The sequence below is a fragment of the Mauremys mutica genome, chromosome 12, assembly GCF_020497125.1.
Source record: "Mauremys mutica isolate MM-2020 ecotype Southern chromosome 12, ASM2049712v1, whole genome shotgun sequence".
NCBI classification, from domain to species: Eukaryota; Metazoa; Chordata; order Testudines; family Geoemydidae; genus Mauremys; species Mauremys mutica.
In genome coordinates this window covers 55,255,316-55,282,739 of record NC_059083.1, presented here as the reverse complement: position 1 = coordinate 55,282,739, position 27,424 = coordinate 55,255,316, and the positions used below count along the sequence as shown (strand labels likewise).

The window sequence follows — 27,424 nt, the reverse complement described above, 5'->3', positions numbered from 1 at the left end:
CTTCTGAGTAGGTGACCAAGTCATGGTCCTGAAAGCGCTCCAGGCCAATAAGATGGAAGCATCACGGGAGGGGCCATTTATGATCTGAGAAAACCTGGGAGCTGTTAATTACCTCATAGTGTTCCCAGACCTTACCCTAAAACCAACAGTCGGCAACCTTTCAGAAGTGCTGTGCAGAGTCTTCGTTTATTCACTCTAATTTAAGGTTTCGCGTGCCAGTAATACATTTTAATGTTTTTAGAAGGTCTCTTTCTATAAGTCTAAATATATAACTAAACTATTGTTGTATGTAAAGTAAATAAGGTTTTTAAAATGTTTAAGAAGCTTCATTTAAAATTAAATTAAAATGCAGAGCCCCCTAGACTGGTGGCCAGGACCCAGGCAGCATGAGTACCACTGAAAATCAGTTCGTGTGCCGCCTTCAGCATCTGTGCCATAGGTTGCCTACCCCGATCTAAAGTATACCATGTTAATTTTCTAAAGCCCTTTTATTCTCAAGAAATCAAGGTTCTCCAGCTTACAGCCCAGGAGAGAGACAATGCTGAGTGGCCTGAAGGAGCCTACTATGAAGGAAAAAACAACAGTGGCATAGAAGAGGTGAGCCTTTCCATCACTCTTGGGTGTGTTGTGGAAAAGTGACCACACGGTTGATTTTAGGTCAGACAGGCTGAGGCACCTTTATTGTTATACAAGCATGCATGCAGGGAGGGACAGCGTAACCCCATGCAAGAGGTGGCTGCCCTCCCTTCAACAAATTTCACCAAGCTTATAAAGGCTAAAACCACAAAGCATCATTTACTAAAATTCCCTTATTTGGGATCATTAACTGCAAATTAAGCAAGCTAGCTCAATTCTTTCCATATTGGGTTTTTCCTGTTATTGTACTTTGGCAGTTTTGTTGATGGTCTGCCTATCTTTGGACCCCTGCTTGCGGTTACTTCTGCAAAAGCTCTTGCTAGACTCTGCATATTATCAGCTGGGCATCCCAGGGCCTCTTGGTTCCTCTTTTCTGCTTTTACTCCCTGGTGCCCTTTATACAAACATATTTTGCAGAAGTATTAAACCTATTGCTCATATATGGCAATTATTTTAGCTACACTTCTGGGCCTAGTAGGGCAAGGGGTTAAGGCCTACAAATTACGCCAAGCAGCAACGGGGGGGGGGGCATGTGTACTCCTCTGTGCTAACCTCAGGTGCTTTTGTTTTGCTTGTAACCTTTAAGCTGGACCTCAAGGAACTATTCTTGATGCTTAATCCATATAGTTGCTCTTTTTAAATCTAGCAATAGCCAAAGTTCCCAAATATATTTTTGTCCACTTGTTTTTTAATAAAAGTTACCTTTCTTTAAAAACAGAACTGGATTTTTGTGTCCTAAGAGGTTTGTGCACATGTTGTTTAATTAGCTGGTGGCAACAGCTGATTTCCTTTGTATTCTTTCTCAGTTCTGTCCCATAGGGTGTGTGTGAAAGGGCTTGAGGGTTCCCCATAGGAAGGAATTCCCAAGCGCACCTTCCTGGGTTCTCAGAGGGGGTTTGCACTTGGGTGGTGGCAACATTTACAAATCAAAGGTCAGAAAAAGCTGTAACCTTGGGAGTTTAATACAAGCCTGGAGTGACCAGTATTAATTTTTAGAGTCCTTGTGGGCCCCCACCTTCTGCACTTGAAGTGCCAGTAGGGCCGGCTCTAGGCACCAGCCCTCCAAGCATGTGCTTGGGGCGGCACTTTCTAAGGGGCGGCACTCCGGCCCCCCTTTTTTAATTTTTATTTTAAATTTTTTTGCTTGGGGCGGCATTACTGGGAGCCGGCCCTGGCGCAACCACTCGCCCTGTCAGTGCGCGAGCTGGGATCCACGCCCCTGATCAGCCCAGCGGCGCCCTGCACAGCCCACTCGGGGAAACCCCGCGCTGCCCTGGGGAGACTCAGAGTGGCAGTGGCAGCAGGACCCCTCCTCCCTCCCTCCCTGCATCTCGGGCCCCGCCTCCCTCTCTCCCTCCCTGGCTCCTCACACATTCCGGGAGCCCCTCTCACTGCTGCCGCAGCCCAGGTTGTGGCAGCGAGAGGGGCTCCCAGAGTGAGGGCCGCCTGGTGGGGGAGCAAGTGGGGCAATTTTCCCCAGGCCTCACAGGGGCCCCCACAAATATGTCGAGGCTCCCTCCGCCTCCATCTTCCCCCATCCCCCGGTGTCTCAGCTGGTAAGGGGGTGGGGCTATGAGCTGCAGCCGAGCGGCGGGAACTCAGGCCCTGCTGGAGACACCACGCCGCTGCAGCGCTGTCCAGGAGAGGGGGTAAGCAGCATGGTAATGGGCTGGGGCCAGGCACCCCCCCGACCCCATCCCCCCCACCCCAGCCCTGACTCCCAGCTCCAAGCCCAGCCCCTCTGAGCTGGGCACCCCCTGACCCCATCCCCCCCCAGCTCCAAGCCCAGCCCCTCTGAGCCGGGCACCCCCCTGACCCCCAGCTCCGAGCCCAGCCCCTCTGAGCCGGGCATCCCTCCAATCCCTGACCCCCAGCTCCGAGCCCAGGCCCTCTGAGCCAGGCATCCCCCCCACAGACTCGACCCCCAACTCTGAGCCCAGCCCCTCTGAGCCGGGCACCCCCTGACCCCATCCTCCACGGCCTCGACCCCCAGCTCCAAGCCCAGCCCCTCTGAGCCGGGCACCCCCTGACCCCATCCTCCACGGCCTTGACGCCCAGACCCTCTGAACCGGGCACCCTCCCCGACCCCATCCCCACAGTCCTGACCCCCAGCTCCGAGCCCAGCCCCTCTGAACCAGGAACCCCCCGACCCCATCCCCACAGTCCTGACCCCCAGCTCTGAGACCAGCCCCTTTGAGCTGGACACTCCCCGACCCCATCCCCCACAGCCCTGATCCCCAGCTCCAAGCCCAGCCCCTCTGAGCTGGGCACCCCCCAACCCCATCCCCCCCACAGCCCAGACCCCCCCACCCCTATGACCAGCCCCTCTGAGCCAGACACCCCCCGGCCCCATCTTCCCCACAGCCCTGACCTCCAGCTCTGAGCCCAGCCCCTCTGAGCTGGGCACCGCCCCGACACCATCCCCCCCACAGCCATGACCCCCAGTCCCTCTGAGCTGGATACCCCCAGACCCCATCTCCTCACAGCCCTGAGCCCAGCCCCTGTGAGCCGGGCACCCCCCAACCTAGAGCCCAGCTCCCCACCCAGCCCTGGGCAACAGCAGCACCACCCCCAGGCAGCAACAGCCCATTGGCACCAACCATCACCATCACCCAGCAACAGCCCATTATGTAATTGCAAATGTAGACATACCAGTAAAGCATTTCATGTTTTTAAATAATGTATTTAGTGTATTTTCAAATTACTACAAATTAGTTTTTGAATGTATTTCACGAGTTATTTTTTACATTTCCAAATACGTTACTATAGTATTGCAACTTTTTTTTAATGGAAGGGGCCCCCGAAATTGCTTTGCCCCAGGCCCCCTGAATCCTCTGGGCGGCCCTGCCCAGAGCGTGTGAGGAGCCAGGGAGGGAGGGAAACGGGGTCCCTTGGAGCTGAGCCCGGGCTGCGGCGGCGGCGAGAGGGACTCCCGGAGTGTGTAAGGAGGTGAGCGGCCGGCTGGGCTCATCGGTGCTGAGCAGGTAGCCCTGCAGCTGGAGATCCTCATCTTCCCGCCCGCTGCGGCTGGGCCAGGGCACCTTGAGGCTGAAGAGCAGCAGGTCCGGGGGGCTTTCCAGGTCCTCGGCCACCAGTATGTCAGGAGGTGAGGGCCGTGAGCACGAACTGATCCACCTTGGCCACCAGCAGCGCCGCGAAGCCCAGGGAGGGGGCCGTGTTCTCCGCACTGCCCCGCAGCCGCACCCCAACCTGTAAGCACTCCCGCTCCGCACCGCCCAGCAGCTCCACCCGCATGGGGATGGAGTCGCAGCTGGGACAGAGCTCGGCTGCCGTGTGTTGGTAGCAGATCCCACGTTTCGGGGGAAGCCCAGTGCTGGGGCAGCAGGGGGTGAGGGTGGGGGGCAGTGGTGGGCGGGGGGGAGCTTAGGATTGTGGGGGGCAGCCAAAAGTTTTGCTTGGGGCGGCAAAAAACCTAGAGCCAGCCCTGAGTGCCAGAGTGGGGAATCAGCCTTGACAAAAATCATCATCAAGGCCTATCCCACAGGGCCATAGCCTCCTTGCAGATTGAGCACCAGCCATATCAATCTCCAGCTAAGTCCTTCAGATAGCTTGATAGGAAGTTCAGTCTATGTCCTTTGCGGGCAATCTTACCAGATCATTGAATCCTTTGGTGATCCTGTGTAGTGACCTTCCTTGTAAACATGCTTTGGAATTGGTCTTTTACCATAATAGAAAACAGCCAAAACCAAACCAGTGCTGATGGAAAAGATTGCAGGGTTTAGCTAAAAATATCCTTATTCCTTATCCTGTCCTGCCACTTAGTCTGGCACATCTGGTGAAGGGAAGTTGCTCCCCTTCCCACTAATTAGCTTGAAATGAAAATAAATGAATATATCAAAGAAAGAAAGAGAGGCAAATCAATGTGGCCAAATTCAGGTTAGAATGAACAAGTGGCCATTAACATTTCAACTTTGCATTTTTTTCCCCAAATTCATGGCTGTTAAAGTTAGAAGGGAGCATTCTGATCATCTCACCTGACCTCCTGCATCACACAGAACCCTCTGAGAAGGGCTAGGTTAGGAAAGTGACACAGAGGGGTACATTTTCAGAATGGATTGGTTTTCAATCCTATATTTAGCTACTTTTTCCCCTCTGGAAAAGTACCCAAAGAATGCAGTTGTCCTGTGAAGATTTCTTGTGCCAGAACTGGAGATTCTATGTAATCATCACACTGTGTTAGAGAGGCAGGTCAGTCTTGTTGTCCATTTTTCAATGCACAGCTAAGTACAGAGTCATGACTAATTACCCCAGAGACACTAATTGATGTACAGTTCTCTCAGGAGATTGCTGCTGCTCTCCCCTGGCTCTGGGACTTTTAACACCTGCTCCTAGCATTCAAGATCCATCTACAGACAGAATTTTGATGTATTATTTGTTTTACCATAGTGGCCGTGAGCATGGAAGATGGTCCGTTGGGCTAGGTGCTATACAAACACAGAACAGACTATCCCTGCTTTCTTTGTCAGGCTCTATTAAGCTGTTTTAGTTGCATTATAGTTTGATCAGCATTGACTATTATAATGAAGGTGAAAGCAGTGTTCTAATGGGGGCTGGGAGGCAGGAGTCCTGCGGATAGCTGGTCAACACTTGGAATTTCTATTTTATGGGAAATTTTGACATATTAAAATTTGGTTTTGATCCAAATCAGAATAAAAACAAAGATTTTTTTGAAACTGCCAGTAAGACAGAATTTAAAAAAAAGGGAAGGAAAATCATTTTAGAAAATGTTACAATTTTGAAATTTTGATTTTTAATGATTTTTTACATTATTTCTTTTATTTCAGTGCTACTACAGACAAAGCATATCAGAACATGTGAAATATTATCTTTTTCTTTTTAAAAGCATTAAAGGCAGCTGCTACTTACTACGGGTGGAAATATTTTAACTTTCTAGATCAAATTCTTTCCTGTCAGATGCTCACTCACACAGAGCCACTGGGCTGCCTCAGACCAGCATAGTTATCATCACAGCCATGGCAGAGTGAGACTATACCAGGGCACAGCAGCCGCAGGAGTCCCCTGCCAAGAGGGGTGCCCCTCACATTGGGAGGAGGGAGCCCCAGCTCCTGGGAGAGTGCAGGCAGGGTATGGGGATGAGCCTGTAGTTGTGTACTCTGGGACTGGGGATATGAACAAGGAGATCCCACACACCCACCCCAATTGACACCACACCGCCCTCCAACCAGCCAACTAGTGCAAATCACTTTCCTCGCAGCTTAGTCACTATTCATCTCTTAATGTAAAGGAAGATTTGAGAGGGATTTTGAACACTGAAGTAATAGGGTTAGATAAGGGTACAAGGTACTGCTCAGAGTGAGCTGTTAAATGCCAGATCGCATGCTGTGATGGGTGAGGGAATCAGCTGCTTTCTGGGTGAAGGCACTTCATTCAGAGGCTGGACTCCACGCATCTTTAAGCCCAGCCACCTAATGGAAGAGCAGAAGGCTATGAAGTTTGCACAGGCTGCTTCTGTGCTCTCTGCCCCTGAGAGAGATGAACCCTGGGCACCAAGCACATAAATTCTCAAGGGAGGAGCCATCAGCACCATAGGCCCCACTATGTTCCCATTACACTGTGGTGTGCTATACAGCAATACAGGAGGCTAGCGTCCCACCCAGCAAGTGCTGTAGGCGCTATGGGACAGGCAGAGGGATAGGCCCAGTCTGTGTAAGCTGGCAGGGGTGGGCATTGTCTCCAAGCCATTTCTGTCTCTGGGCTGTAGCCCTCACCAGCCTGTGGTTAGTGGTGGGTCCATGCACCACCACTATCGGGGAAGGAACAGGGCAGCTCCTCTGCTGTGCTCCTGAGTGGGGCTGCAGCTATCAGAGAGCTGACACCATAGGGCTCTCATTCAATTTCCTCTGCCAGTGCCTCTCAGTGATGTCCATGCTCACAAGCCTCATTCTTACCCTGCCTACCCCCTACCATATGTCATGTGCCAGACAGAAGCTTGCAAAGTAAAACTTCAAGAAATTAATGACCAAGTTACAAGAAGATAAGATTTGTTATTCCTGTTCTTAAATATTCCAACAAGAATTAACAACAGAAAACTGAGCTAAAAAATCTCAAATAATTCTGTGGGTCTTATACCTTAACTGGCAAGGAAAAATAAGAATGAAGGAATTTCAGGGGGGGGAAATGAAATACGTGAAAAGAAGATTTTTTTCTGCAGCTTGGATGCCATCTACTGAATGGGTCAGAAACATGCACCTGAGAGACAAGGTGTGAGAGGTAATATCTTTTATTGAACTAGTTTCTTGTGGTGAGGGAGACAAGCTTTTGAGCTTACACAGAGCTCTTCTTCGGGGCCATGAAACTTGTCTCTCTAATATCCTGGGACTGACATGGCTATATCAACACTGTCCAACTGAGAAATGTATCACATTAAAACAATGATGAGCTTCAGCCCCAAAAAGTGTGATATCAGCTGAGAAGTTTCCAGCATCACGTAACTGATCCCTTCTGTGATGGACAAATCCATCAATTCATTTGTATAAAGAATAATGTAGAAAAGGGATGCTCTAGCCCAATTGAGCGGTCAGAAGTCTCATCATGAGTTCTATGGGGCCCGAATGCAGAAACCTCTTGATCTGATCCAGATAGGCCATCCCACTTCAAGCCAGAAGTGTTTGGTTGTTTGATTCTCCTGAGAGACAGTGAATTTCTGTAACTGCATTTTGTATGTTAAGGCTGATTTCACCATCAACTAGGTTACTAAAGTAATCTTGCTATTGCTTAAAAGAAATGACATTGACTTCATCATCACCTTGCTGTATACATACATACTTTATGAAACTGTATTTATTGTCATCACATCTGTGTGCGAGTTTCTCATCTGATGGTTACTTTTTGTCTTTTTTACCTGCTAAAATTAATCTTTATATTTAAGTACTACTGAAAACTGATACTGTTTTGCATGACCTTCTCATAAACAAACTAGAGATATATAGCTTAGATGAACCTACTATAAGGTGGGTGCACAACTGGTTGGAAATACATACTTAATGTCGTCCCAGTTAACATTGTTTCATTGTTATGTCGCTGATCTATTAGAAAACATGCTCATTTAAAGTTGTACAATGCTCCCTTATAACGTTGTTTGGCAGCCGCCTGCTTTGTCCACTGCTTGCAGGAAGCGAAGCCCATTGGCACTAGCTGGTGGGGGCTTGGAACCAGGGTGGGCTGGCAGCCCCCCTGTTAGCTCCCCTAAGTTCCCCAGCAGGCTATCAATTGCTGGGCAATTCAGTTGCCCCTCCTCCCACTGCCATGTGTTGCTCCTGCCCTCTGCCCGGGAGCTTCATGCTTGCTGTGCAGGGAGTGGAGGGGGAAGAGAGGTGGTGATGTCAGCGTGTCCCCCCTCGCTTCTGTACCCCATCTCCACAGAGTGGAAGGGGGCACTATAGGGCTCAGTGTGACAGATTTTTGTTAACAATCTCTCCAGGGCATCAGGTGATCAGGCTGAGGCCATAGGATCTTTCAGGGAGGAGATGGAGAAGCAGATCGAGGGAGGTGATCATTCTCCTCTATTCAACTTTGATGAGGCCTCATCTTGAGTACTTTGTCCAGTTTTGGGCCCCACACTACAAGAAGGATGTGGAAAAATTGGAAAGAGTCCAGCGGAGGGCAACAAAAATGATTAGGGGGCTGGAGCACATGACCTATGAGGAGAGGCTGAGGGAACTGGGGTAGTTTAGTCTGCAGAAGAAAAGAATGACGGGAGATTTGATAGCTGCTTTCAACTACCTGAAAGGGGGTTCCAAAGAGGATGGATCTAGACTGTTCTCAGTGGTGGCAGATGACAAAACAAGGAGTAATGGTCTCAAGTTGCAGTGGGGGAGGTTTAGGTTGGATATTAGGATAAACGTTTTCACTAGGAGGGTGGTGAAGCACTGGAATGGGTTACCTAGGGAGGTGGTGGAATCTCCTTCCTTAGAGGTTTTTAAGGTCAGGCTTGACAAAGCCCTGGCTGGGATGATTTAGTTGGGAATTGGTCCTGCTTTGAGCAGGGAGTTGGACTAGATGATCTTCTAATCCTGATATTCTATGATTCTAAGCACACCAAGGTCTAAATTTTAAAGCTTTATTAATAAAATAATAAAATAACAGCGGAGAGTGATGGGTGCTCCCCACGGCACCCAGAGGAAGGAAGAAAGTATTAATGCCTCAAGCCCTATCCCGCTTTCATACGCACACATGCTCTACCAAGGCTGGCCAAGCCTGAGTGTAACGTAAGAAGAAGAGGAGGAAGGGTGGATGGGAGTTCTGTCCTGGGCCCAGGTCATCTGGGGTCTGCTGTAATCTCTGAATTGCTCCGGCTCTCAGGAGGGTTTTAAGTCCAGGGTTCCTTTGGGGGTGTTTCGTTCCACGACCTCTGTCCCTGGTGCTCTTTGTACCAGTCAAAATGGGCTTTCTGTGGTCTCCTCACATTTTCCAAAACACATCGGCTCCAAACACACCGGTGGGACTTTGTTTTCCCCCATGTTGGCCTTCACAGTCTCATTCGTTTTGGGCTGCCTCCACAGGTCTGTCTGTTTAGCTGAATTCTCCTTTCACACAGCTGGTTGGGGGGGAGGGGAATCCAGACACCCCCCCTCTTTCTTGGCTGGCAGCTGAGCGTTGGCTGTGAGCTGTGGCCTTGGGCCGGAGTCGGTGCTTTATCTTTTGACTGAGAGAGCTGGAGTGTCGAGTTAACCTGTTCTCTGCTCTTTTCCTCCTTCCCCCTTTTGGCCTCTCGCTCCCTGCAAGGGAATCGTCCATTCCACACTCACTCAAGCCTTTGACCCTTGCCAAAATGCCCTGCGATGCTTGCAACAGCATTAGCAATATACAATGTTGATTTGCCTTCCCCAGGGGACCCCTTGAGGGAGGGGATCATTGGGGTGTGACATCAGGACGGAGGGAGCTTGCTGGCAGCAGCTGCTGTCTCAACTTGCTGATCTACTTAAAAAAGCAATGTACTTAGAGTGCGGTCAGCATACTTAAAGGGGCAATGTGCATCTCTCTCTCTCTCTCTCTCTCTCACACACACACACACAGTTTGCGTCTCTGTCTCACATACACCCCCCGGCACTCTGGAAAGTGGAGAGAGTGGTGCGCTCCCATGGGATAGCGTGAGTTCATCATCGCATTCAGTTTCTGCAGGGAACGTTTGCAGCCATTACCATGCGTCTATTGTGTCTCCTCCCTCCATTTGTGCTGCCTCGTAGAGTGTGAGGCTACATTAACAACAATGTGTTAACTCTTGAGGGGTCAGCTGAGTGCTAATTCATCATTTAGCAACAAGGCATTCCCTGGGAAATATTCCACCCTCTTCCACCCTCTGACTCCACCACCCCAACCAAGATTCCCAATCATCATTGTTGTGTACAGTATTAAACTCGTGAGTGTGTTGTCTTTTGTCTGGTGAAAAAAATTTCCCTGGAACCTAACCCCCCCATTTACATTAATTCTTATGGGGAAATTGGATTCACTTAACATCATTTCGCTTAAAGTAGCATTTTTCAGGACCATAACTACAATATTAAGTGAGGATTTACTTTACTCAGAATGTTATCAATGGCTCACAATTGAGCTGGAAGGGCATATGAGGTAGGGTACCACAGGGATCTGCCCTGGGTCCAGTTCAATTCAATATCATCATAACTGATTTGGATAATGGCATAGAGAGTACATTTATAAAGTTTGTAGACGATACCAAACTGGGAAGGGTAGAAAGTGCTTTGGAGGACAGGATAAGAATTCAAAATGATCTTAACAAACTGGAGAAATCATCTGAAATAAATAGCATGAAATTCAATAAGGACAAATGCAAAGTACTCCAGCAAGGAAGGAATAATCAATTACACAAATCCAAAATGGAAAATGACTGGCTTGGAAAGAGTAGTGTAGAAAAGGATCTGGAACAGGGGGTATAGTGGATCACAGACTAAATATGGGTCACCAGTAAAATACTGTTGCAAAAAGAAGTGAACATCATTTAGGAATCTATCAGCAGGAATGCTGTAAGCAAGACACAAGAAGTAATTCTTCCACTCTACTAAGCACTGATAAGGCCTCAGCTGGAGTACTGTGTCCAGTTGCGGACACCACACTTCAGGAAAGATGTGGACAAATTGGAGAAAGTCCAAAGGAGACAGTGATGAGGCAGAGTGGCCTCCCACTGAGCCAGAGGGGGAGGAACCAAGCACTAACCCAGGGTGGGCAGAGCCAGAGTGGTCTCATCCTGCCCATCATAAGTCAAGGGGCAGGACAGGAAGTATAAAGGCTGAACCCAGTAGCTCAGTTAGTGGCAAGCGGTTGGAGGAGATAGATGCCTTCTACCTGCTCCTGGAGTTAGAGCCTGAGGAGAATCCTTGCCATGCTGAAGACTGGCCAGACTTGCTGCCTTTGCCAATGGACCTGTGCACAGAGGATTGGCTGGGGCTGCTGCCAGATACCTACCCCAAGAAGTCAGAGGGCCCCCAAAGAGCCAAGAACACCCCAAGGGAAGGGTAGGAAGTGGCCCAGGGCAGCTGACTCCAGACTAGCTGCAATGCTGCCTGAGAGTAAGTCAGTGTGTTGTGGTCAGGATCCCAGCTGACTCAGTGGTGGGACACCCTGCCACTCTTAGGACCCTGGGATGGGATGCAGTGGAATCAGGTTGGCCTGAGTCCCCCTACCCCTGCCAGCCTGCCCCTGGAGTGGCAGAACTCCCTGCCTGAGCTCCTAGACTGTTGGGGCTCACCCTGGTCTAAGCCCCAGACTGACAATTGCTCTGCCCTAACCGTAGGCTGGAGCCCCCTTAACTGTTGATTCCCCACCCTGCCTAGGGGCCCAGAGGTTCCTACACTGTTATTCCCCTAACTATTTGCTCTGCCCCACCGAAGGGCTAGAGCCCCAGGCTGTCTACTCCACCACTAATTCCCCGATTGTGGATGGGACCTCATGACATAGTGAGGTGGAAGAGCCTCCCACTGAGCCGGAGAGGGAGGAACCACCACTGAACTGCTACAGAGACAAAAAAAAAAAGATTAAATGTCTAGAAAACATGACCCCTGAAGAAAGATTGAAAAAAAAACTGGGATTGTTTAGTCTGGAGAAGAGAAGACTGTCGGGGGACAGATAACAGTACATAAAAGGTTGTTATAAAGAGAAGAGTGATAAATTGTTGCCACAGAGGACAGGAATTGAAGTAATGGGCTTAAATTACAGTAAGGGAGATTTAGTTGAGACATTACGAAAACCGTCCTAATGGTAAAGGTAGTTAAGCACAGGAACAAATTACCTAGGGAGGTTGTGGAATCTGCATCATGGAAGGTTTTTAAGAACAGGTTAGACAAAACACCTGTCAGGGGTGGTCTAGGTCAGGGGTTCTCAAACTGGGGGGGAGGGGGTCACAAGGTTATTTTATAGGGGAAAGGGTCGTGAGCTGTCAGCCTCCACCCCCAAACCCTGCTTCACCTCCAGCATTTATAATACTGTTAAATATAACAAACATGTTTTTAATTTTTAAGGAGGGGATCACACTCAGAGGCTTGCTGTGTGGAAGAGGTCACCAATACAAAAGTTTGAGAACCACTGGTCTAGATAATACTTAGTCCTGTCTGAATGCAGAAGACTGGACTAGATGACCTTTCAAGGTCCCTTCCAGTCCTACATTTCTATGACTCTATGATTATCCTCCTTTAATTCTTTATTAATTGCATCCTTTATCAGCTACTCTACTATCTTGCCTAGGATCAGTGTCAGATTGTTATAGTCTTGGCCTTCACAACCTCCTCTGGTAAAGAGTTCCACAGATTGATTGTGGATTGTGTGCAGAAATACTTCCTTTTGTTGGTTTTAAATCTGTTGCCTATTAATTTAATTTGGTGGCCCCTAGTTCTTGTGTTATGAGAAGGAGTAAATAACACTTCCTTATTTACTTTCTCCACACCAGTAATGATTTTATAGACCTCTATCATATCCCCCCTCAGTCGTGTCTTTCCCAAGCTGAATAGTCCCAGTCTTATTAATCTCGCCTCATATGAAACTTCCCCTTTCTTTCATATTTTATATAGCTGTTGTCACTGCCCTGTAAACCAGGTAGGTTTATAACCAGTTCTGCCTTCTTTCTAGATTGTGGGATTGTGGATTTTGGGGCATCTAGTAAAGTGTTCTTAAATGATTCCCAAATATCATTCACATTTTTCTGATCAATATTCTTTTACTGCTCAATATTGTTTTCAGCTTTGTGAAATTTGCCCTATTCCAGTGTATCAATGCAATACACCACCCCTTTCATCTCCACAATGGAGAGAGAGAGAAAGACTGTGATGGAGAGGGTAGGAAGTAGTTGGGGACCATGTTGGAAGAGCTGGGTTGGATAATGCAAACATCCAGTCCATTGAGAGGGAGGATGCCTGGAGCACACACTATGCGAAGCAGACTGATGACATCACTGTCTGAGTGCTGCAAAATTTGCTTCTGTATCTGCTTTGCTGGCTGGAGAGTTTCTCAAGCCCAGTAGGTTGGTTCCTCCCTGGACTATTTCTACTGCATAACCAGTGCTTAATTCGTGCCAGGGCTTGCCAGAGCTAAGCCCTGGCACTGCTAGGTTTGGCAGTTCATAGCCCCGGAACCTCTGAGCTTGCTGCATCAGTTATGAATGTAAAAAAATTGCTTGACCCCTGGCACCTCTTTAATTTGCAAATTCAGCACTGTGCATAACCAGTAACAATACAGCATTTCAAAGATGGGGCATTTCCTCACATACAAAGGAAAAAACATAGAACAGTGTATATAACAATGCCACCTAATGACCCCCAGCATAACAATCCAAGAAAGGAAACAAATAACCAGTGTTTTAAACAGGCTATAAACAGACTGGAGCCCCATGCCTAGCTCCCTAAATGCTGCAGGGTGGTGGCAACAGCGCTCAGGGAGGGTGCAGGAGGCTCAGAGCATGTCAACAGTACAGGCACTACAACACCACAGCTACAGAACTGTACAGTCATAGAGTGGATGCTTCATAGAATCCTAGAATATCAGGGTTGGAAGGGACCTCAGGAGGTCAGCTAGTCCAACTGCCTGCTCAAAGCAAGACCAATCCCCAACTAAATCATCCCAGCCAGGGCTTTGTCAAGCCTGACCTTAAAAACCTCTAAGGAAGGGGATTCCACCACCTCCCTAGGTAACCCATTCCAGTGCTTCCTACAGCAACAGAAGGGGTTGTTCTATCAGTGTAGTTAATCCACCTCCCTGAGCTACAGTAGCTAGGTCAATAAAAGCATTCTACTGTCAACACTGCTGCATCAAGACCAGGGGGTAGGTTGGCTTAACTACAGCACCCAGGGAAGTGAATTTTTCATACTCTGGAGCACAATAGCTATGGTGACCTAACATTTAAGCGTAGACCTGGCCTTGACTGTGCTGCCATTCAAGATGTGGGTGACAGTCAGAAAACAACAGTTACATTTAGTATTTACGAAAAGCTATAAATCATCTCTGCAAACAGTAACAAATTAGTTTACACAGCCCCCTCTACCTATGTGAAAAGTAAAATATAAAGTTTGAGCTCAGATAACGACTGATGACTTACATCTTGAATCATAACTTGGTTTTTATGAATGATCAGTTGAAGTCAATATTTCTGTTCTAAAGTGCTCTATGGGTACGATGAAATATTCATCTCTGGCAAGGGGACAACTTGATATGGGATCCCACAGCCCAGAGGCGGAAGAAAGGGACAACTTTCCCAGTAAATGTGGCAGTGAGAGAAGAGATCAGAGCCATGTTCTCAGCATTGTAAAATCTCACCTCTCCGCTTTCATAGTTCAGATAAACTCTGATCTTCCTGGGTTTCTGAGGTATCTCAAAGGAGACAAGAGCCCAAACCCCGAAATAAGGTTTAAGGGGGATCTTTACCTTCCTCTGCACAGAGTCTCTGGTGACTCCAATAGCCCAGTCTCCCCCAGGTCCAACCTCCACCTCCCAGTAATGTCTCCCTGAGGTGAATCCCTCAGACCCTAGGACAGAAACAGAAGAGTGAAATCTCTCAGGATTGTTGGGCAGATCCTGCCATGTGTCTCCACGTCTCACATTTTTCCGATCCTCAGACAGGATGAGTCGGGGATGGGCTGTTGCTGGATCCAGAGTCACATCCACTAGGGTGGGAGAGAGAAAAAGTCAGTTTTTACAATCAGAACTGGGCAAAGATTTGCTCATTTCAGCAATAGGAAATGCCCCATGAATTTCCCTTACCCATAATTCACCAGAGCGCACTTAGGAAACATGAGTGTGGGACCTAATAAAGAAGATTGGATACTATCCAATTTCTGCTCTATAATTAAAGTGAGTTCTAGCAATGCTGTGTCAATTAAACATTCCAGGTAAAAAGCTCTAATAATATAATAAATACCCTGCACCAAAGATCTTAATGGACCTCACCTCTGGTGTTTACATGACATCTTAGTCTAAACCTCCTCTTTGCACATAGGGGGCAGTGTTGCGTTAATTCCAATTAAGGAGACTATGAATCTCAAACATTATTAAATGAAGATTTAACCCTACCCTCGCTGGTCTTTTGAACACAGACATGTCAGTTTAAATACAGGAGATGATATACAAAACTTTTCTCAGCCGTCCGCCCCTTTTGACAAGCTGAATTGGACTCCACTCTCTTTCTACACTCTGGCCTTGGTGTGAATGACACAAAATACCAATCCTCATCTAGGCTTTGGTGGTTTAAAGTGGTGCTACAGGAAAGTGGGACTGCAGCTAACAAGGCAGAGAACAGATATTTTTTTAAGTTAATGTTAAAATTAAATATACACAAGTTAAGAGGGAAGTTACTGTACATCTGGGGTCAGGCTTGAGTTATGAGGGATTACAGGTATCAGTTACAAGGATGAGGAGATACATATATATCACATAACCAGCATAGACCCAGATTGGGGTGTGGGAGTTTTTAGAGCGTCAGTGGATAAGTGGGCTCATGCCATCCATGGAATGTATTAAGAGTCCAAGTCAGTATCGGTGTAGTGAATGGGTGGGCTGTGTCCCTTAGTTCATCAGGGAAGGAAGTGGGTTATTTCCCTGGTCTGTGGTCTCGATTACTCAATGTGGTATTGACGGTGTCCTGTGATGTGTTCCGTATAAATGTCTCTGGACCACCTGATGGTGTCAGACACCATGAGCTGTCTCATGAGTTGGGCGTAGCATTGACCAACTCCTTCCTGTTCAGGTCCTTACACTGTGTCCATCTAGGCCAGGGTGGCCAACCTGTGGCTCTGGAGCCACATGCGGCTCTTCAGAAGTTAATATGCGGCTCTTTGTATAGGCACTGACTCCGGGGCTGGAGCTACAGGCACGAACTTTCCAATGGGCCAAGGGGTGCTCACTGCTCAATCCCTGGCTCTGCACAGGCCCAACCCCAGTCCACCCCTTCCTGTCCCCTTCCCTGAGCCTGCCATGCCTGCCAGTGGGCAGGAGGTGCTGGGAGCCAGGGTGGGGGGCAGAGCTGATGTGGGGGCTGCGGCTCTTTGGCAATGTACATTGGTAAATTCTGGCTCCTTCTCAGGCTCAGGTTGGCCACCCCGATCTAGGGTGACCAGATGTCCAGATTTTATAGGGACAGTCTTGATATTCGGGGCTTTGTCTTATATAGGCACCTATTACCCCACACCCCACACTTGCTATCTGGTCACCCTATGGACATCACCGGGATCTGAACACCTAGGGATCATTGAGACCCGCCATCCCACCTGTGGGACCAGATGACTGAAAGGCTGCCTGCTGGACAGACAAGGACTCGCTCATATTTAGGGAAACTTACTGCCTAACCCAGATGCAGTTACAGAGTTTCAGGGCCTACTTTGAGGCTCTTCCTGGAGCGATGAAGAAGTCTATGCTCTTTGACCAGCTTCCCTATGGGGAGTCTGCTCTGAGCTTTCTCCACTCACAAAACTTTGCCTTACCACAAGACTCTTGGGAGTGGGAGGTACAGATAGCTCAGTGGGGCACTAAGTGCAAAGACTAATTGGAGAGAAGAAACCTGAACTCTGACAGCTTTCCCCAAGGAAGAGTCATGAGTGGGGGTACGGCCTTCAGCTCCTGAGCACTACTGGAGACCAGCGTGGGCAGAGGGAGAGCTGGGCTGGCTCAGTTATACAAACGCTGTTACCAAATGGTAAGTCCTGAAAGAATCTAGGGACTAAATTAATACATTCTCACAGGGGCAAGATCCCAATTCTTTACCTTCACGCTCCTGTAACTCGGTCTGCAGGGTCACATTCCCTCCAGGAGAGACACTGTCCTTCTCTTTCCATCCAAATTGTAGACTTGCTCTCACAGATCTCTGATCCTGAAAGCTGAACGTGATATTCGCTGTCATTGCTCACTACCTTTTTTATTCAGGGACACTAACAAAGTTACCAGGAGAGAGAAGGGGAGAAGGGACCTTTCAAACTACAGCCCCAGAGATTAAATGGGACATAAGAGTTACCAGAGTTACCTACCTTTTACCGGAGGACTTTACATTCACCTAGAAGGGAAACAGAAAGACAAAAATATGTAGATTTTGCTCTGTGGGATAGTTCTACCTGCTGCTCTGGGGGATATTTCACCATCTGAACTGCAGAACGTATTCACCAGCTTTATTTATTTCCTTCAGTTATTCTCAGGCTGTTCCCTGGTCCGGTCCCCAGACCTCAGGTCAGACTCTCAGCCTGCTGTGCCCTGCAGTGGCAGCACATGCCCTTTGCCTACAGCCTGTGCATTCCCATCTTGAAACGCAATTCCACACTCCTATCAGGGGAGAGCTGACAGCAGGAGATAGGAGCGGGGTTTCTAGCCAGGCAGGGCTTGTAAAGGGCCAGAGCCCAGCTTCCCCACTCTGGCCATCGCCAGACAAACTGAGGGGGCAGGGCAGGCCTTCCCAGCACCACAGCTGAGCTTTGCTGAAGGGTCCCCTCTTACAGCATAAATCTCTGATCAGAGATAAATCCATGTGGTGCTACAGAGGGGGAGATGAGCTGCTGGGGCCATGTGCTCGGTCTGGGGGTGGCTGACTGGAGAGTGCTCAGCCATCCATCCCACCTCATACACAGCTACTCCGGCAGCTTCTTGTTACCTCCAGTACAGTGTGGGCTACTGATGCTGCACTGGCAGCAGGGCCTAGGGTGACCAGACAGCAAGTGTGAAAAATCGGGATGGGGTTGGGGGGTAATAGCCGCTTATATAAGAAAAAGACCCCAAAATCAAGACTGTCCTTATAAAATTGGGACATCAGGTCACCCTAGCAGGGTCTGGCTTGGGAACAGTCAGTGATTGTGTCAGGCTGGAAAACTTCTCTGGAGAATTCAAGAGAGAGATGGGACATGGTGAGTTTAACACCCTCTGGCCTGGTCTACACTAGATACTTAATATGGGATGGTGAAAAATTTTAACCACTCATGTAGACAGTGCTTCTCGTGGAGGTGGATTAACTACACCAATGGCATATAGAAGCTTCTTCACTAAAGCAGCATTATAAGTGTAGACCTTCATTCCATCTCAGACAAACCTGAACAGAAATACATGGGACAAAGAACAGGCACTTCTCTAACCTGAGTGGAATTCCCCTGCAAATATCAAAGACCAGCTGCTAACAGTGGAGGCGAGAAGGCTTTTAAAATTAAAAATTAAGTCACAGGACTCTTTTAGAATGGAAGGTATCAGGTACTCTAACTGATAAGGGCCTCTACTAGTGCTTCCTATAATCTGTTTTCTTATAGCTGTTGGTTTGTTTCTGGGTGTGCTCATGCTGTGCTACGAGATCTCCAAACGGAGAAGAAGGAGCAGTCTTTGCCCCAAGAGCTCCCTATCTCTGGCAGACAGAAAGGGGAACATGCAGAGTTTAGTGAGGTGTGCAAAAACAAACTTTTTTCCTTTTTCCTGCATAAATAGACTAAGTTGAGTCACTGTAGAGAACCCAGCAGAAGTGGGTCTTTGGGAAAGACTCAAATATGCACAGGATAGGGCCTGCGAATGAGCTCAGGGAGGAGAACCAGGCACAGGGAGCCACATGGAGGAAGGCACAGAGGTGTTTACTGTGGATGAGACTGGGGAGGAAGGTGACAATCCTTGCCCATGGTGGAGAAGCAAGGAGAGGCAGGGTTATGCAGCTCTGTAAAGGCGTCAGTGAGAAGCTTGGATTGATGGGTCTATGGGAGGGGAAGCCAGTGGAGGGGGTAAAAGTGAAAATGGACATGATTGACATGTGGGGAAATAAAATTTTGCTGCATCATTTTGTATGGACTAGAGAAGGGGAAGCTGGTGGAGGGTTTCAAAGAGGCAACAGACATTATTGATAGTTTTCAGAATTGAGAGAGATAAATAGCGGTGTCCCCCAGGGGGTCTGTATTGGCACCGGTGCTGTTCAACATATTCATAAATGCTCTGGGAAAAGGATTAAACAGTGAGGTGGCAAAATTTGCAGACAATACAAAACTACTCAAGATAGTTAAGTCCAAAGTGGAATACGAAGAGTTACAAAGGGATCTCACTAAACTGGGTGACTGGGTAACAAAATGGCAGATGAAATTCAATATTGATAAATGCAAAGTAATTCATATTAGAAATCATAATTCCAACTGTACATATAAAATGATGGGATCTAAATTAGCTGTTACCACTCAAGGAAGAGATTTTGGAGTCACTGTGGATGGTATTCTGAAAACATCCACATGATGTGCAATGGCAGTCAAAAAAGCTAACAGAATGTTGGGAATCATTGGAAAGGGGTAGATAAGAAGATAAAAAATATCACATTGCCAATATATAAATCCATGGTATGCCCACATCTTGAATATCGTGTGCAGATGTGGTCACCTCATCTCAAAAAAAGATATTTTAATAGAAATGGATAAGGTACAGAAAAGGGCAACAAAAATGTTTTGGGTTATGGAACAGCTTCTGTATGGGGACAGATTAAAAAAACTTGGACTGCTCAGCTTGGAAAAGAGACGACTAAGGTGGGGTATGATTGAGGTCTATAAAATCATGACTGGTGTGGAGAAAGTGAATACGGAAGTGTTATTTACTCCTTCACATAATACAAAAAACAGAGGTCACCCGATGAAATTTACAAGCCACAGACTTAAAACAAACAAAAGGAAGTACTTCTACACACAACACACCATCATCCCATGGAACTCATTGACAGGGGATGCTGTGAAGGCAATGAGTTCCACAAAAAGTATAATGGGATTCAAAAAAGAACTAGTTAAGTTCATGGAGAATAGGTCCATCAATGACGATTAGCCAAGAAGGTCATGGATGCAGCTCCATGCTTTGAGTGACCCTTGCCTCTGATTGCCAGAAGCTGGGAGAGAATGACAGAGGATGGATCACTCGATGGTTGACTGTTCTGTTCATTCCCTCTGAAGCACCTGGCATTGGCCACTGTTGGAAGACACTGTACTGGGCTATATGGACCATTGAGCTGTCCCAATATGGTCATTCTTTTGTTCTTAAATTCATGTGGGGAAGTCACATTTTGCTGCAGCATTTGGCATGGACTAGAGGAGGGGAGGCCAGGAGGGAGGATGGTGCATGAGGTAGTGTGGGATAACAAAGTCACTGGAGGTGAGAAGGCTGTGGGGATGGAGAGAGAAGGATGGATCTTGCTGATTCTGAGAACAAAGATGTGCCAGGACTTGGCTAGGGCCTGGAAGCAGGGGCAAGAGTGGGGAGGAGCCAAACTCACCCATGGACTGTGGGTCTGAGTGACAGGGGGAATGCAGGGCCAGTGCAAGGATGTTTCGCTCGCTAGGCAAAACTTCCACCTTGCACCCCCGGTGCCCCCTCCCTGAGGCGCCCCCCTTGTGGCAGCTCCTGAGGCACACACCCACCCTGCTCCAGCTCACCCCTGCTCTGAGCACGAGCACCCTGAGCACGCCGTGGCTGCTTCACTTCTCCCACCTCCCAGGCTTGCGGTGCCTAAGCTGATTGGCACCGCAAGCCTGGGAGGCAGGAGAAGTGAAGCAGCCACGGCGTGCTCGGGGAGGAGGCGGGGCAGGGGTGAGCTGGGGTAGGGAGTTCCCCTGCGTGCCGCCCCCCCCCCTACTTGCTGCAGGCGGCCCTCCCCGCGCTCCTCTGCCGCAGCTCCCTCTGCCTAAATGCTGGTGGCGACCAGGGCGGCTGAAGATCCGGCCGCCATGGTCGCTGCTGAAGAAAATGGTGCCCCGCAAATCCCAGCACCCTAGGCGAACGCCTAGGTCACCTAAATGGTTGCACCAGCCCTGGGGGAATGGGGTTGCTGACAGTGATGCGGGGAGGCAGAAACTGCAGGGTGGGAGAGAAGAGTCTGGTTTGAGCCATGTTTAGTTTAAGGTTTATGTGGTGGGATTTCCTCGGGCTTTTAAAATGTGTGAGCTGTTGCCAAGATGCCCAGGGAGAGAGGGAGGCAGGGAGCAGGGCACCTTGGGCTGCACCTAAACTCTGCAGAGCAGTAGGACCAGGTGAGCCAGGGAGCTCTGCAGGACACTGGGAGCCATGGAGAGACAGGGAGCAGGGAACCCTGTGAAGTTAGGAGCGCGCTTGGGTCCCCAGCTCCCCCATTCCCTAGGCAAAGTCTGGAAGGCAGCTTCCCACTATCCCTGGCCTCCCCTGCTCCCCCAGGTCCTAGACTGAGATTCCTGCTCCCTGTATCAGGATTTTGATGGTCAAACACCATGTGTCCCATCTGGTGAGGTGGGCACAGTCCCTGCCACTGGGGAAGCACAGCAGCCTCCATTTTACTGCCTGCAATGGAGACCTGTGACCCCCCTATATCCCATGTAAACCACTTTTATGTAGTTATGATATATTTTGTATGAAGTACGCCAGGTGACGTATCATTTGAAAACTCATAATCTGCTGAATATTATTATCATGTTGAAATGTGTGTAACATCACTGCATGTAAGCACCTATAGAGTTCCTGGGGTGGGTGGGCACAGGCCCACCCATATCTAAAGGCCCCTCCCCCAGATTAAGAGGGGAGCCACTGAACCAAGGACTCAAGTAATTTCAGGGGAAAACAAATGAGTAAACAGGGACAAGAGAGAGGTCATAGGGCCAAAGGCAAAGAGCCAGAGGGGGACACCAAGCAGAGAACTCCAGACAGTGCCCACTGCTCTTTGAAAGTGTCCAGGGAGCCAGTTGACATGGCCCAGAGAAACTCTGCCCAGATACATGAATGAAAGGAGGAGCGGAAATAGGCCCTACAGTCACAAAGCACCTCTCCATCCAGCAGCCTCTTCCTGGTATAGTGGATGGGCATCTTGGCCAGCACCAGGAGGAGGTGGATGAGGAGTTCTCATGCCCTCATGGGACCTTGAATGGGGTGTGAAAATATCAGCAGGTGCAGGGGGAAGTGCAGCTAGAATCTGAGGAGAAGGTCCTGGAGAAGCTGGAAAAGGGGCTGCAACCTGGCGCATTTGATGTAAATGTACGTCAGGCTCTCCCTCTCACTGCAAAAGGGGCAAGTATCATGAAGGGAGGTGAACTGTGCGAAGTACATGCCTGTGCTCATGGCTCCATGAAGGTGTCACCAAATGATATCCCTCCACAGATGGTAGGAGGCCTGCCACTTGGTATCAGGACAGGAACAAGGGTGAGGAAGTGAAAGATAAGGAGCATGAGTGTGTACGTGTGTGTCCTAGGCGTGGTTTGGAAGTGAACTGGCTTCCGGTCACACAGCCCACTCAGGGTCCACAGAATGGGCTGCCAGAGGAGCTCACGGGGCAGGGGCCCGATTACAAGCTCTGGAGGACGAGCAGTGAGGGGCGGGTGGGGAGCACCTTCCCACAGGACCTGCTCAAGGAAAGTGGGTGGTAAAGCCGCACTCACCTCCAGGAGTACATGCCTGGGGACATGAGGGGTGGAGAGCCCCATGCACCAGCCAAGCACTAGGGGATCCACTCAGTCCCCCCAGTTTGTAGTCCAAGAGGTCTACGATCCTGGTGGTACCTGCCAGGACCAACACTGAGGGGGACTCTGCGACCTGCATAACAAGCTGGGGATTGTGTAGCAAGGGGTCTGCAAGGAGATCTACCCCCTAGGCAACTACCATGGACCTGGTCACCGAGACCAGATTCCAGGTCCGGAGGAGGTCCTGGTAGAAGACCAGCAGACCAAATAGGTTCTCGTGGAAGACCCCTAGGATGGACATAAGAGCTGCTGGTCATATTAGAGCCCTTGGAGGCAGCATGGGACATGTGCACCAATGTACTCCACGCCGGACTACCCGCACCATAAAGGAATTTCTGTAGAGCCTGTTGGTGGAAGATGTGGACCTGACTGTGGAGGCAAAGCCAGAGGGAGACACAGATCCCCCATAGAGACCCAGTGGAGCCCTGGCCCGAAGAACTCCAGAGTTAGCCTCTGGAGAGGGGCCAGGGTATCCAAAGTTGGGCTCAGAGTGTTAAGCCAGTGCCAGAGAATGGGCAGGAGCAGCTGGTTAAGCACCAGTGCCCTCCCCTGCAGGGAAAGGCACTGAAGCAGTCCTGCCCACCTCCACGGCTAACAGCCACTGGCTGTAAAGCAGTGTAAAAGTCACCCCAGGCTAAAGAGTTCAGGGGACACTGCTATTCAACAGTCCAGATTGTACCCTAGGGAATGTCACAGGACCCCCCTCCCCGAGAAAAGGCTGTAACTCGGGGGAGGCGATTGGTGCCTCAGGCCTAGAGTCATGGAACCACTCCAGCAAGCTCTGTGTGTGTGTGTGGACCATGAAAACATTGATTAATGAGGATTCTCCACACTTGTGTACAATCCCCCTCACTCCACTGACTCATATGAACCAATAGAATTACAGCGTGCAAATCAATTGGAGAAGGAGGGTGTGACACTACACCATGGACCACCCTGAAACCCCCAAATTCATCATTTTTATACGGTTGTGATATTGCATATAAAGCATGCCATGTAAGGTATCATTTTCTAATCCTTTAATCATTCTCATGGCTTTTCTCTGAACCCTCTACAACTTATTGTCATCCTTCTTAAATTGTGGACACAACCACCTGGACATAACCTTAAGAACACAAAAACCTAACAGCAGCCATATTGGGTCAGACCAGTGGTCTATCTAGCCCAGTGCCAGATGCTTCATATGGAATGAACAGAACAGGATAATTTTGAGTGACCCATCTCCTTTCATCCAGGGTCTGGCAGTCAGAGGTTTAGGGACACCCAGAGCATGAGTTTGCATCCCTAATCAGCTCAGCTAAAATCCACCAATGGACCTATCCTCCATAAATGTATCTAATTCTTTTTAAAACACAGTTATACTTTGGCCTTCACAACATACAGGTTAACTTTGTGTTGTTTGTTTTAAACCTGCTGCCTCTTAATTTAATTGGGTGACACCTTTTTCTTCTGCTATGTGAAGGGGAAAACAATAATTTCTTATTCACTTTCTACACACCATTCATGAGTGTATATATCTCTATCTTAACTCCCACCCACCACCTTAGTCATCTCTTTTCTAAAATGAACAGTTTCAGGCTTTTTTTTAAAAAAAAAAACCTTGGCTCATATGAAAGCTGTTTCATATACAGAATCATTTTTATTGCCCTTATCTGTATCTTTTCCAATTCTAATATATGTTTTTTTGAGATAGGGCATAAGGAACTGTCCACAAAATTCAAGATGTGGGTGTACCATGGATTTATATAGAGGCATTATGATATTTTTTTATTATCTGTCCCTTTCCTGATGGTTCCCAACATTCTGTTCGCTTTTTTGACTGCTACTGCACTTGAGCGGATGTTTTCATAGCATTATCCACAATGACTCCAAGATCTCTTTCTTCAGTGGTAACAGCTGAATTGTAGACCCCAGTATTCAGTATGGAAAAAATAATCCCAACCATACAATGTGCATTACTTTGTATTTATCAACATTGAATTTCATCTGCCATTTCTTGCCCAGTCATGCAGTTTAGTGAAAACTCTTTGTAATTCTTCAGTCAGCGATGGACTTAACTGTCTTGAGTGATTTTATATTTAGTATTGTTAAAAAGGAGATAACTGAGAGGAAACAGGAGAATACACATGTATAAAAACAATGAATAGTCTGGAGTAGTGTGAACACGAGTTTCTGCTCTCCCTCTCTCATAGCACAAGAGCGAAAGGATGTTCAATTAAATCAAAATGTGGGAAATTCAAAACTGATGAAAGGAAATACTTGTCCATGCAGCGTGTGATTGAAATCACAGAGGCCAAAAACTAAGCAAGGATTTAAGCTAATCTCTAAGTATTGGTGACCAGTATGAAACCTAGAGCAGGGGACAGATTATCCCATATCTGACTAGTATGGTTTCCTCTGAAGCATCTGGTGCTGGCTTTTGTGAGAGACAGGACACTGGACTAGATGAACCACAGGTGCGCTCCAATATGGCAATTCCTACCAGGGCCCCAGACACCATACACAAGGGAGACTGCCCAGAGCACAGCCAGCCCTGAATAGAAAGATGGGAACTGACAAACCTTGGGTTCCAGAGATAGTGTCTGCTCCGTGCCTCCACAACATGAACCCCCATCACTTAGCCCAGGTCTACACTAGAAACCTACATGGTGTAACTACGTCACTCAGTGTGTGAAAAATCCACACCCCTGAGTGAAGTACTTAGACTGACCTAACCCCCAGTGTAGAGAGTACTATGTCGATGGGAGGGCTTTTCCCATCAACATAGCTACCGCCTCTCATGGAGGTGGAGTACCTTTCCTGACAGGACAAGCCTTCCTGTCAGCATATTTAGCGTCTTCACTGAAGTGTTACAGCAGTGCACCTGAACCAGTGCAGTATTTGAGGAACATTGAGGAAACAATAGCCCACAGAAATGTGAACTCTGTCAGCAGAGGTGCTATAGTGTTTGTTGTAAAAACTTATGAAATATTTCTAAACTGCTTATTGGTACTGTTTAGTAGCTGAGCCCAGGGGCAGTGCAGTAATAATCATGTAATGAGAGCTAGAGCATTATTTTTTTCCATAGTTCTGTGTAAATGTGCAGGATTCACCCATCTGGGGCCTCCTGCTGGTCATCTCGGGAATTAGCTCTTCCAGCCTCTGGAGCACCGTCTGCAGGCCAGTGTCCCGCTGCCACTGCTGGTCCCCATGCCTGTCCCAGGACCTGGTGCCCCTTTATCTGGGGTGCTGCCCCCTGGCCATACACCCCTCAGTCTTAGGGTGTCCCCTCCCCAGGGAATCCCCCACCCACTATCCCACCTTGCCTCAGTCTGGGCTACTGCCAGTCCTCATCTAGCCCCCGCTCCCTGGGGCAGACTGCAGTATCAGCCTACTCATGGCCAGCAAGGTTGGGTTTGGACCTGCTGCTTTTGCCTACCCCTGGGCTGCCCAGTACCCATTGGTCTTCAGCTAGGCCGCAGCCTGGGCTTTCCAGGCTGGAGCCTCCCCATCTTCTCTGCCTTTCCCCAGCCTTGCTCCACTCAGGTACCCTGCTCAGGTCCCTGCAGCCAAGTCCATCTCCCTCTACAGCTAGAGAGAGACTTGAGCTCCTGGCTCCCAACCTCTTATATAGGGCCAACTGAGGCCTGACTGGGGCATGGCCCAGTAGCTGCTTTCCCTGCCACAGCCCTCTCTCAGGGCAGGAGCGGGATAATCACCTTGCTACATTCTTCAACAAAATAGTATAAGATACTGAAAGAGTTATAAGCAGCTTTTGTGTATGCATGTGTGAGAGCAAGAGAGCAAGCTGTATTTTGGGAACCCTTTGAGAGAGTGACCCCAAATTTGCAATACAAGCACTACTTCAGTCCCTGTGGCAGAATACCAATTTTCAAGATGGTATGTGGATTTTATAGCACTATGACTCCTATGAGAAATTGCAGCACCCATAGGCTGAATGCTGAAGTTACTCAAACTGAAACACTGCGACATTTCTGAATCAAAACATTCTGAACTTTTTGTTTATAAAATGTTTATACTTTGCCTTTTCAAACCAACTCAGAAGAAATAAAATGTTGGCATATCAGACTTTCCTGTGGAATGGAAAATGTGATTATTGCCCAGCTCCCGAAGTTTCCTTTTTTTTTCCCTCTCCTTCGTCCACACCGTTCACTGGGTACCAGGCTGGCTGAAATACTGAGAGATAAATGATTGCTCTTCCCAGTGAATCAATCACTCTGGCTAGGTACCAATGGTTGGTGTACCATGGAGCCAACTGAGTACCCCACAGCCGTGTGAATATTTATACAATATTGTTATTTTGTACCTTGTGTACAGCATCTTGTATTGTGTTCCTGATAGTGTAAACTGCTGGGTCTAGGGATGCGTGATCAAGTCCATATTTGGGAGAAGAAGACTCTTCACAGAAATGAATGGCATGACTTTCAGTCTCCTGTTTTTCAGACACTCGCTCTCTGATGTTTTCTCTCTCTACAGGTAAACGAATTGTGGGTTATTTACACCATATTCCCTGCTGTGAAGAATTCCTGTCCCCTGTTGCTCATCCCCCTTCTCAGCTGACAAGTAGCAGGTGATTCTTTACCTGCACCTTAGCTACAAACCTCGCCACCCCACAAAACCACCAACCCTGAGAGACAGTTTTACCTTGACTTCTTCTTGTCTCCTACAGATCTATTTTATTGGCAATGGAAAGTGAGTGAAATCTGCCAAACACTTAGTAAAAAGGACCTTCCAAAATTATTATTTCTGGGTGAAAACACCCCGATCCCACATTTTATGATGTGCTCAGAGCTCATAGCCCCTTTGACTTCAATAGCAAACATTGTTCCTCAACTGAAAATCAGGTTTTTGGTATC

At 48.2% G+C, this 27,424-nt stretch overlaps 1 long non-coding RNA gene across 1 annotated transcript; it reads right to left on the bottom strand.

Moving 5' to 3' along the window:
* Positions 1 to 16,878: 16,878 nt before the first annotated feature.
* On the bottom strand, positions 16,879 to 27,005 carry LOC123345437. Its single transcript, XR_006572786.1, has 3 exons — positions 26,875 to 27,005; positions 17,133 to 17,158; positions 16,879 to 16,985 (listed from the first exon to the last, which is right to left on the bottom strand). It is a non-coding gene; the product is annotated as an uncharacterized LOC123345437 (long non-coding RNA).
* Positions 27,006 to 27,424: the final 419 nt, after the last annotated feature.